Source organism: Pinus tabuliformis, chromosome 9 (assembly GCF_031772625.1).
Source record: "Pinus tabuliformis cultivar Carrire ecotype Pingquan chromosome 9, CPIR1, whole genome shotgun sequence".
Lineage (NCBI taxonomy): Eukaryota > Viridiplantae > Streptophyta > Pinopsida > Pinales > Pinaceae > Pinus > Pinus tabuliformis.
Window position 1 is genome coordinate 314,944,507 of NC_142307.1, and position 8,421 is coordinate 314,952,927.

The 8,421-nt window shown below is 41.7% G+C and overlaps 1 pseudogene; it reads right to left on the bottom strand.

The window, feature by feature from the left end:
• Positions 1-3,223: 3,223 nt before the first annotated feature.
• LOC149148475 (protein PLASTID TRANSCRIPTIONALLY ACTIVE 16, chloroplastic pseudogene) lies at positions 3,224-4,229 on the bottom strand (annotated as a pseudogene).
• Positions 4,230-8,421: the final 4,192 nt, after the last annotated feature.

The following is an 8,421-nucleotide window of genomic DNA, read 5'->3' on the forward strand; positions in this document are numbered from 1 at the left end:
AAAAATTTACTATGATACAAAATATTCGCCCACTAAAAATTTAAAACCCTTTAATTTCGCCAAAGGGCGAACATTCGCCCCTAAAATTATCCTTGCTAAGGATCTGCCACTAATGACTGCAAACCCCAAGGTACTGCCAAATGGACTCTAGATCTTTGCCCCGGAGCAATGAGTCAGAGTCGATAGGGAAAGATCCACTAGAAGGAAGGCATTAAGGCATCCTTCATCAATCTAGCACGAGTGTAACCCGTAGGCCAATAATGTGGAAGGAATCGGACGAAAACGATGTAGTAACCCAACCGAAGTACGTTTCCGGTGTACACAAGATGTGGCTAGCGCACGACAGAAACCCTCTTAACCAACCAATAATGAAATCTGACACAGAGGCGAGGTATCCACCAATAGGGTCAAATGGAAACCAAGGTACTGCACGAATCCCAATGTGTGATAATGTAAGCTGACGTCAAACACAAGGGAAACCACTCAGTCAAAGACCCATGATACTGATCGATGCCGAGCACAAGGTGACCTATCAATAATGAAAATAGGGCCAGGGTGTGGCTCTAGGCCTGTCGTCAGAGCAAGATGTCATCATCGATAAGGACAAGACCCGCCAGCTCATGGGCTCCAGTATTGTAGCAATAATGCTACAACTCCTGGAACTCCCTTCTTTAATTTTATCAACCCGGTAGTTCGTAACAAACTTGGAAGCGACGGTGCTGTATGCACAAGTACTAGCTCTTGCCGCAGCTGTCACTTGGTCAGCTGGCACAAGTCCGCTAGGAGCTTAAGCCAACTTCTATGAGCTCTTAGAAGAAGCTTTTTAATTGATGGATGAAAGCTAACTCGAAGGAAGCTAATCTAATTGCAAAAAGAAACTGAAAGCCAAAAAGAAACTGAAAGCCAAAAAGAAACGCAAACCCTAGCAAACCCTAATTCTACCAGCTAGTCCTACTGACGCAAAGGAGAGCATGCAAACTACTGAAAGAGATGCCATTACTTCTATGAAGGTAAAATACATGTGTCTAGACTACCTCTATCTGAAGAAAACATCTTTTTGTATTTTTGATTAAGTTGTTAGAATTATCATGCATATGCTTTTAACTGGCTTTTCACTGTGCAGAGGTGGATCAAGGAGGATAAATGCTTGGGAAAGGTTGGGAAGGTTCAGAGAGGGTCTAAGGGGTCCCTAACACTCTTCCAAAGAGTCTCACAAAGTTTGGCTGCCAAGAAACCGTGTTTATGAGCTTCTACAGGAAGTCTGCAGGGGTTCTACAGGATGTTCTGTAATTCTTCTACAAGATGTTCAGAAATGGGATTTTGGAGCATGGATGGAGGGAAAAAGATGATGGAATGAGTATGGAGGTGAAATAGGGGTGTGAAGAGGTCCAGGACTTGGGGAATGGAGTTGAGGAGAAGGTGTAGATGGTGAGATTTGTTCAAGGAGGGATGAAATGATGTTGCACAAGAAGATGAGAATCATGGCAAAGTAAGCGAATGAGGTAAGTGTAAGGTAAGGGTTCTGAGTGAAGGATGAAACAGGTAGGTTGGATGGGGTATGTGCAGGTAAGGAAGGGTAATAGGTACTCTACAAGTGGTATTTCAAACTTAACACATAAACACTTATAAAACCTATGACCTAGTTACTTTACTCTATTCTGACCTAAGTAACAACAAAAGGAAATGAACAGCAGTTTATTCGAAATGAAACGCATGAACTAACTTATGCCACTAAGAAATCATCAACTGAAGCATTTAAATACTACTAATATCAGCATCTACAAAAGAGGATTCCAACACTAAGAATTGCATGGCAAAGCAAAACAGCGTTTTTGTTGGCAACAAAGTCACATTGGTCCCAGCTCATGATTCCACTGAGGGGGAGGTGAGATCCAAGGTGTTTGGTATCCTTTTTCTTGTTATTATCCTACCAATCTATTCTAACCATGAGAAGCTACTTTAACCATCAAAAGAAATCTAAATAACAAAGCAATATTTAAATACAAATAGCAGATTTTATTCTAAGAATGCAGCAAAAACACATAAAGATAATCAAACGAGGTACTGGGCGCTTGAGATGGGCCCAACCCCAAGAGCTACGGCCTTCTAAGAGAGATTTAGAGCTGGTGCAAAGCTGGATTCATCTTTATTGATCAAGAAATGAAGAGTTACATCAAAACTGTCCACAAGGAGAACTTGAAAATGAGCTGACAGCAAAACTAATCTATTGCCTAAAAATCGAACTACAAAATGACTACAACAAGACTATGAAATGACTAACTACCAGCTACAAAATGACTAACCACTAGCTACTATCTACTGGCTAACTAGCTAACATCCACTGGCTAACCAAAATGAGGCCCTAAGCCTTCTTATTTATACAAATTGAGGACCCAACAGTCCTCCTAAACTTTAGGGACTCGGCTGCCCAAGACTTGTAGTTAACAGCAGTCCTACTTGACTTGCTTGGCTGCCCTTGTGTTGATTGATTTGGTGGCCTTTGAACTCCGAGCTGATGGTGGAGAATTCGAGGTAAGGGCCCATAAATGAAGGGGACACCTTCCTACAAATCCTCTCCCTTGTCTTCCCACGAATTTGGCTGCCAAGTGCTCATTAAGACCTTCAATTTTGTCTCCAAACTGACCAAAAAGGCTACACAAAGCACCCATTAGACTTGTTGGCATAATGACTAACCAAATTCACTCTATTAGCATAAATATAATCAAAAACATGCAATAAACTAATGAGAATGGTGGATTAAGTCAAATTAGGAGGTTGAATGAGCCCAAATAATTATCCATTTTTGGGGCTCATCATCACCCCCCTACTGAAAGTGTTGCTCATCCTCTGAGCAACCAATCTCTCTCCTCATCTTTGATGGCCTTGGTGGCTTCCTTAGCTAAAATCTCGGTCGATTTCTCCTTTTTCTTCCCTTTCTCCAAACTTCCTGTAGAAACAGTTCTCTGTCTTCCTGTAGAAACAGGCAGCACCACTATATCCTGCTTGGCTGTGGGTGATTTTCCTTTCAGCTTGGCTGTGGCTACCTTAGAGGTGCCCTCACTGACATGGACTTGTTTAGTCCTTTCCAGTCTACTCTGTATTCTTTTCTCCCTGGGTGTTAGTGTGGTTTTGTCCCCCTCTGTTTTGGCAGCTTGGTTTAATGCCAATGTTCCAATCACTGATGTTGTTGGATACATCTGTAGGGTTGTGCTTTTCTGGCTTGTCACCAACTTGTCATCATTTGCCTTGGCCCAAAAATATCTACACCGAATGCTTTAGCCTTGCTTGCAAAATAATCGAATGAAGTAGTTGCAGCACCTGCCTTGACTTGGGCAGCGAGTTCAGTGGCTTCAGCTTCTTTTTCTGCAAGCCTTTTTGCTTCTGCTTCAAGTTGTTTAGCAAGCTCCTATTTTTTTGTGTGAATTTTCTGTAGCTATGCGCTCTTCTTCTTCAGCTTTGGCTTTCGCTTGGGCCTCGACGAAAACTTCCTTTCTTCCATCTGTTGGAATGGCACTTAAAAGCTCATAAACTGGCAGAGAAGGTGCAGAAGGGCTGGCTGCAACATCAATAGTCTTGTTCTCTGAGATGGAGGTGTTTGCGAAAACCTCAGCTACCACAGATGCAACTTGTGTCTTTGAAACCTTAAACCATGGAATGCAATGTTGAATTTGCATTGATTACTTTGTTGTTTACGTCTGCACTTCCTTCCGCCTTAAGAACAAGGTTGCAGTCTTTCTCTGAAATAAAATCATCTGTGGAACTGGCCTTTAGGATAGTGTAACTTAATCCCATTTCCACAATTCTTTCAGTAAGCTCTGATAATGATATTTTTTATTTTCCAAACAAGTTGCTGAAAAATGAAGAGATTCCATCAAGAACATTTGAAGACCCTCCATCAGATTCGTAAACACAACAATATGATTCACATTTGCTAGCTTGGCTTCTTCAATAACGTTCAAAGCATCAGTTGTAGTAACTTTGGAACTAGGTCTATTCTCTGTGGGTCCTATTGATACCACTGCTTTACTGGCATCTCCGATGGCTTTAGCTGTGGATTCAATATCCTCAAAACTGAATTCTACTGCATTAAGACACTTGGCATCCTCTGCAGCAATTATCTTTCTCGGGACTCCAAATTTGTCGAAGAAAAATCCATTTTCTCTGCTTTTGAAAGCTGTGTCATACTTCGTGTAGAAGACCCACCCATTTTCTGTAGAATGCCCTTGCATAGGTGGGTTTTAAACAAAAATGGCCGAGAAATCTTGGTGGAGGATGACAAGTTAATAGATTGTGGGAGCAAAGGACGCGTACTTCGGTTAAGAACATTGCAGGTGCAAATGAATCAGCGGGTGGTGAGAGTCAGCCGAGCCTGTTTTTCAATTACAACGTGATTCGTGGTGAGGAAGTGAAGTGGCCAGGCATACGTGGCCACATGCATACTGCAGTGCTATCATGAACTGCATGTTCTCTTCTGGATCAATTGCACTATTGTTCAAACGGCCAACACTTCCTGTTTTTTTAAATTTTCACGTGAGTCAACTGTCCACGTGTACTGCGTGACTGCCGGCTGAGTGCTAGAGAAGAAAATCAGCTTAACCTTGCTAATTCGTGGCTTAATCCCACCATTCCATTAATTCATGTCGTTTTTAAATTAAATTTGTGCAATAGAAGAACGAGTTTCAGTCACATACCTCGAAGTCGAATGGCTGCCGTGAGCTGTTGTGGGCTGTCATTGCTGCATGCATTTGATTCTATGGTTGCATGATGGCTTGGTTGCTGATTCATGGCTGGTTTCCTTGTGCAGGTGTCCTCTGGCCAGATGCATGCAACAAGAGTTCATTTCCACGTTCAGATCTGCACCCTCAAGCTGCTGCCATTGAATTTTCACAGGACCAGAACTTGTTTTTGCCATTGCTCCCAAACGGTAGATCAGATCAATTTGAAAATTGCTGAGAATGTTCCTATCATCATTATGCACCTCCCATAGCAAAATCGTGATCAATGGATGCACGGATTTTGAGAAAAATGGAAAATGGCTGAAGATTTCAGAGATCGATTTCTCGGAAACCGTGCATCGGAATTGGCTTAAACTGCTTGGGTAGGCTACTATAAACCATATGCATATCCCCATGAAACAGGTTTTGAAACGGATGCACGGATATGGAGAAAATGAAAAAATGGTTGATGGTAATGGAGGCTGATTTCTTGGAAACCATGCACCGGAATTGGCTGAAACTGCTCAGGCATGTTGCCATCACCCTTGTACAATTCCCCATAAAACGGTTTTTCAATTGGATGCATGGTTTCAAGTTAGGGCAAAAACAAATTCTGCTCTAGGTTTTTTCTCTTCAAAGCATTTTGCAAATTCTTGCATGGAAAGAAAAATTGAGCTTGGGCTGTGATGCAGGTATGGAGATGATGGAGGAGGAGTTTGAAGATTGCAGGAGGACTTTTGAACCCTTGAGGAAGCTACCAAGTTCGTCAAACCACCTTTTTGAAATCCATTTCTAGCTTCCTGTAGAAATACAAAACTTCCTGTAGAAGGCACAAAAACTCCTTTGTCTTTGTTTTGAGTGATCCTCTTGACCTGCAATGTCATTGCTGCAACCTAAAATTATTCAAGGGGAATTAGATTTCTTTTTCTTTTTCTTTTTCTCTTTTCTTTTTGAGAAACAACTAGGGCACCTCATGGAGGTTTTCACCCTAATTGCCTGCCCTGGGCGCCTCCAAGGGAGGTTTTCACCCAGAGATCTTATTCTCTTTTCTTTTTTTTTTTCCAACCCATTGACCGCCTCATGGAGGTTTTCAATAAATGAGCCAATCTAAGGCGTCTCCGAGGAGGTTTTCACCTTAGATTTTTATTTTTCTCTTATTTTCATTTTTTCTCTCCTTTTTTTTTTCTACCCTACCCTACTTGAAAAACAAAATCTTTCTCAAGTATAAGAATACTTTCAATGGAGCCATGTGCACATCGATATTAGAGATAAACTGATGTGGAGGCTTGAAATGCATGCTTTGACAGCTATCCGGATCTCAGATACCAAATGATTTGACTTTGAAGGGATCAAACATAGTTGAAGAAGAGAGTATTGCTGCAACTTAGTGACCGTCTAAAACCATATCTCAATATAGCTCTGATATCCTTGGTCCTTTTGCTGATCTGGATCATTCTTCATGTCACCTTCTATCATGACCTTCTCATCTTCCTCTTTTTGCTGATCTTTCTCTTGAGTACATGGAGGATTTGATGGTAACCATGAGGGAACTCTCTCGATCTCCGATTCTGATCTCTTCTCTTCATCAAGTGCAACCCATGGTTCTTTGATCTCCTCTTTGGAATCTTCTTTTTCCTTTGGTCCTTCAATGTTGTCAATATAATCTCTGTTTTGCAACACTCTTCCTGAGCTTTGGTGAACATCATTGAGCTCAAAAGGAGTCATTTTCACATGTTGTGCCTCAGCTTTGCAATTGGGTTGAGCTACTCCATTGTATGGCTTTGGAAATGGTACGGGTAGTTGAGTGGAGGTGTGAAATTGAGATGGAGATGGATGGCATTGCGGTTGGGTAGGCATTTGGGGTTGCCTTGGTGGAGGAGGAGGAAATGGTTGTGGATGAGCAGGTGGTGGAGGAAAATGATCGGGATGAGAGTTGTACTGGGGCCTCCACTCCTGATAAGGTGCATTCCATTGAGGCTGTGGCTGAGCATAAGAGTGAAATGAATGAGAAACTGGTTGGGCATAATATGGATCTGTGAAGGAACAAGGAGGAGGTGTGAACCAGGAAGGATGAGCAGGGGGACCCCAAGAAGGCATGAAAGTGGCTTGGTAGGGGTCATAATAGGTCTCAGGTGTCCCTTGCAGTTCCTACTGGTAAGATTTAGGTCCAGGAGGCTTCCTTTGGTTCATATGATAGAGTGGTTCAGTGGCTCCTTTAACTCTTTGATATGCAACTTTAAGTCCAGGCAAGGAAGGGCACTGATTTGTACTATGGTATTCTTCACAGATGAAATACACTTCTAGGGAGTGCATTGGACATTCGTTCCTAGGATGCTTTCTAGTGCACCTAGGACAAAAGATGACCAAAGCGCTCTTGGCTCCCTCTTGCTTCCTTTGGATCTGTAAGGTATCCAGTTGCATGGCAAGAAACTGCCTCATATCACTCTTGAAATCTTCCATTTGAGTTGCAAACTCATTCTTGGACAAGGTATTGCTCCCAACATTTCTACTTGTAGCCATTTGCTCCAGAGGAATGTTTTCTTCTTCTTCTCCCCTAGAGGTTCTTTAAATATGCCTTGATGTCCATCCAAGGGTTCTTTAGTCACAGCCATCGAAGAAGAGAGAATGTTGGATGTGTGAAGCAGTGGGGGTGTTGTGCAATCATTTTTCTAACTTATCTCTACTCCTACAAGGCATGAAATGAAATCTTTTTGGTTGATTTTTGCTTTTTTCTACTTCTACCTGCAAAACTGAAATAGATTGAACTGCAACTAACTATCTTGCTAAAATGAAATTGTGGAATTGAAATGAAAGCAGGAAAGGACTAATCTATTTTGCTCAAATGAAATTGCAGGAATGAAATGCTAGTCTACCCTTGCAGAATTGAAATTGCGGAATTGAAATGCTAATTTACGCTTTCAGAATTGAAATTGCGGAATTGAAATGCTAATCTATGAAAGCGGGAAATTCTAATCTACTTTTACAAAAAGGAAATTGCATAATGGAAATGAAATAAACTACTTAGCAGAAGGTTGTAGTGGAAAATAAAAGAAAAGCGGAAATCACCAATACTCTGATGCTTCCCTGGCAACGGCGCCAAAAAGATGGTGGGCTCCAGTATTGTAGCAATAATGCTACAACTCCTGGAACTCCCTTCTTTAATTTTATCAACCCGGTAGTTCGTAACAAACTTGGAATCGACGGTGCTGTATGCACAAGTACTAGCTCTTGCCGCAGCTGTCACTTGGTCAGCTGGCACAAGTCCGCTAGGAGCTTAAGCCAACTTCTATGAGCTCTTAGAAGAAGCTTTTTGATTGATGGATGAAAGGTAACTCGAAGGAAGCTAATCTAATTGCAAAAAGAAACTGAAAGCCAAAAAGAAAAGCAAACCCTAGCAAACCCTAATTCTACCAGCAAGTCCTACTGACGCAAAGGAGAGCATGCAAACTACTGAAAGAGATGCCATTACTTCTATGAAGGTAAAATACATGTGTCTAGACTACCTCTATCTGAAGAAAACATATTTATGTATTTTTGATTAAGTTGTTAGAATTATCATGCATGTGCTTTTAACTGGCTTTTCGTTGTGCAAAGGTGGATCAAGGAGGATAAATGCTTGGGAAAGGTTGGGAAGGTTCAGAGAGGGTCTAAGGGGTCCCTAACACTCTTCCAAAGAGTCTCACAAATTTTGGCTGCCAAGAAACCG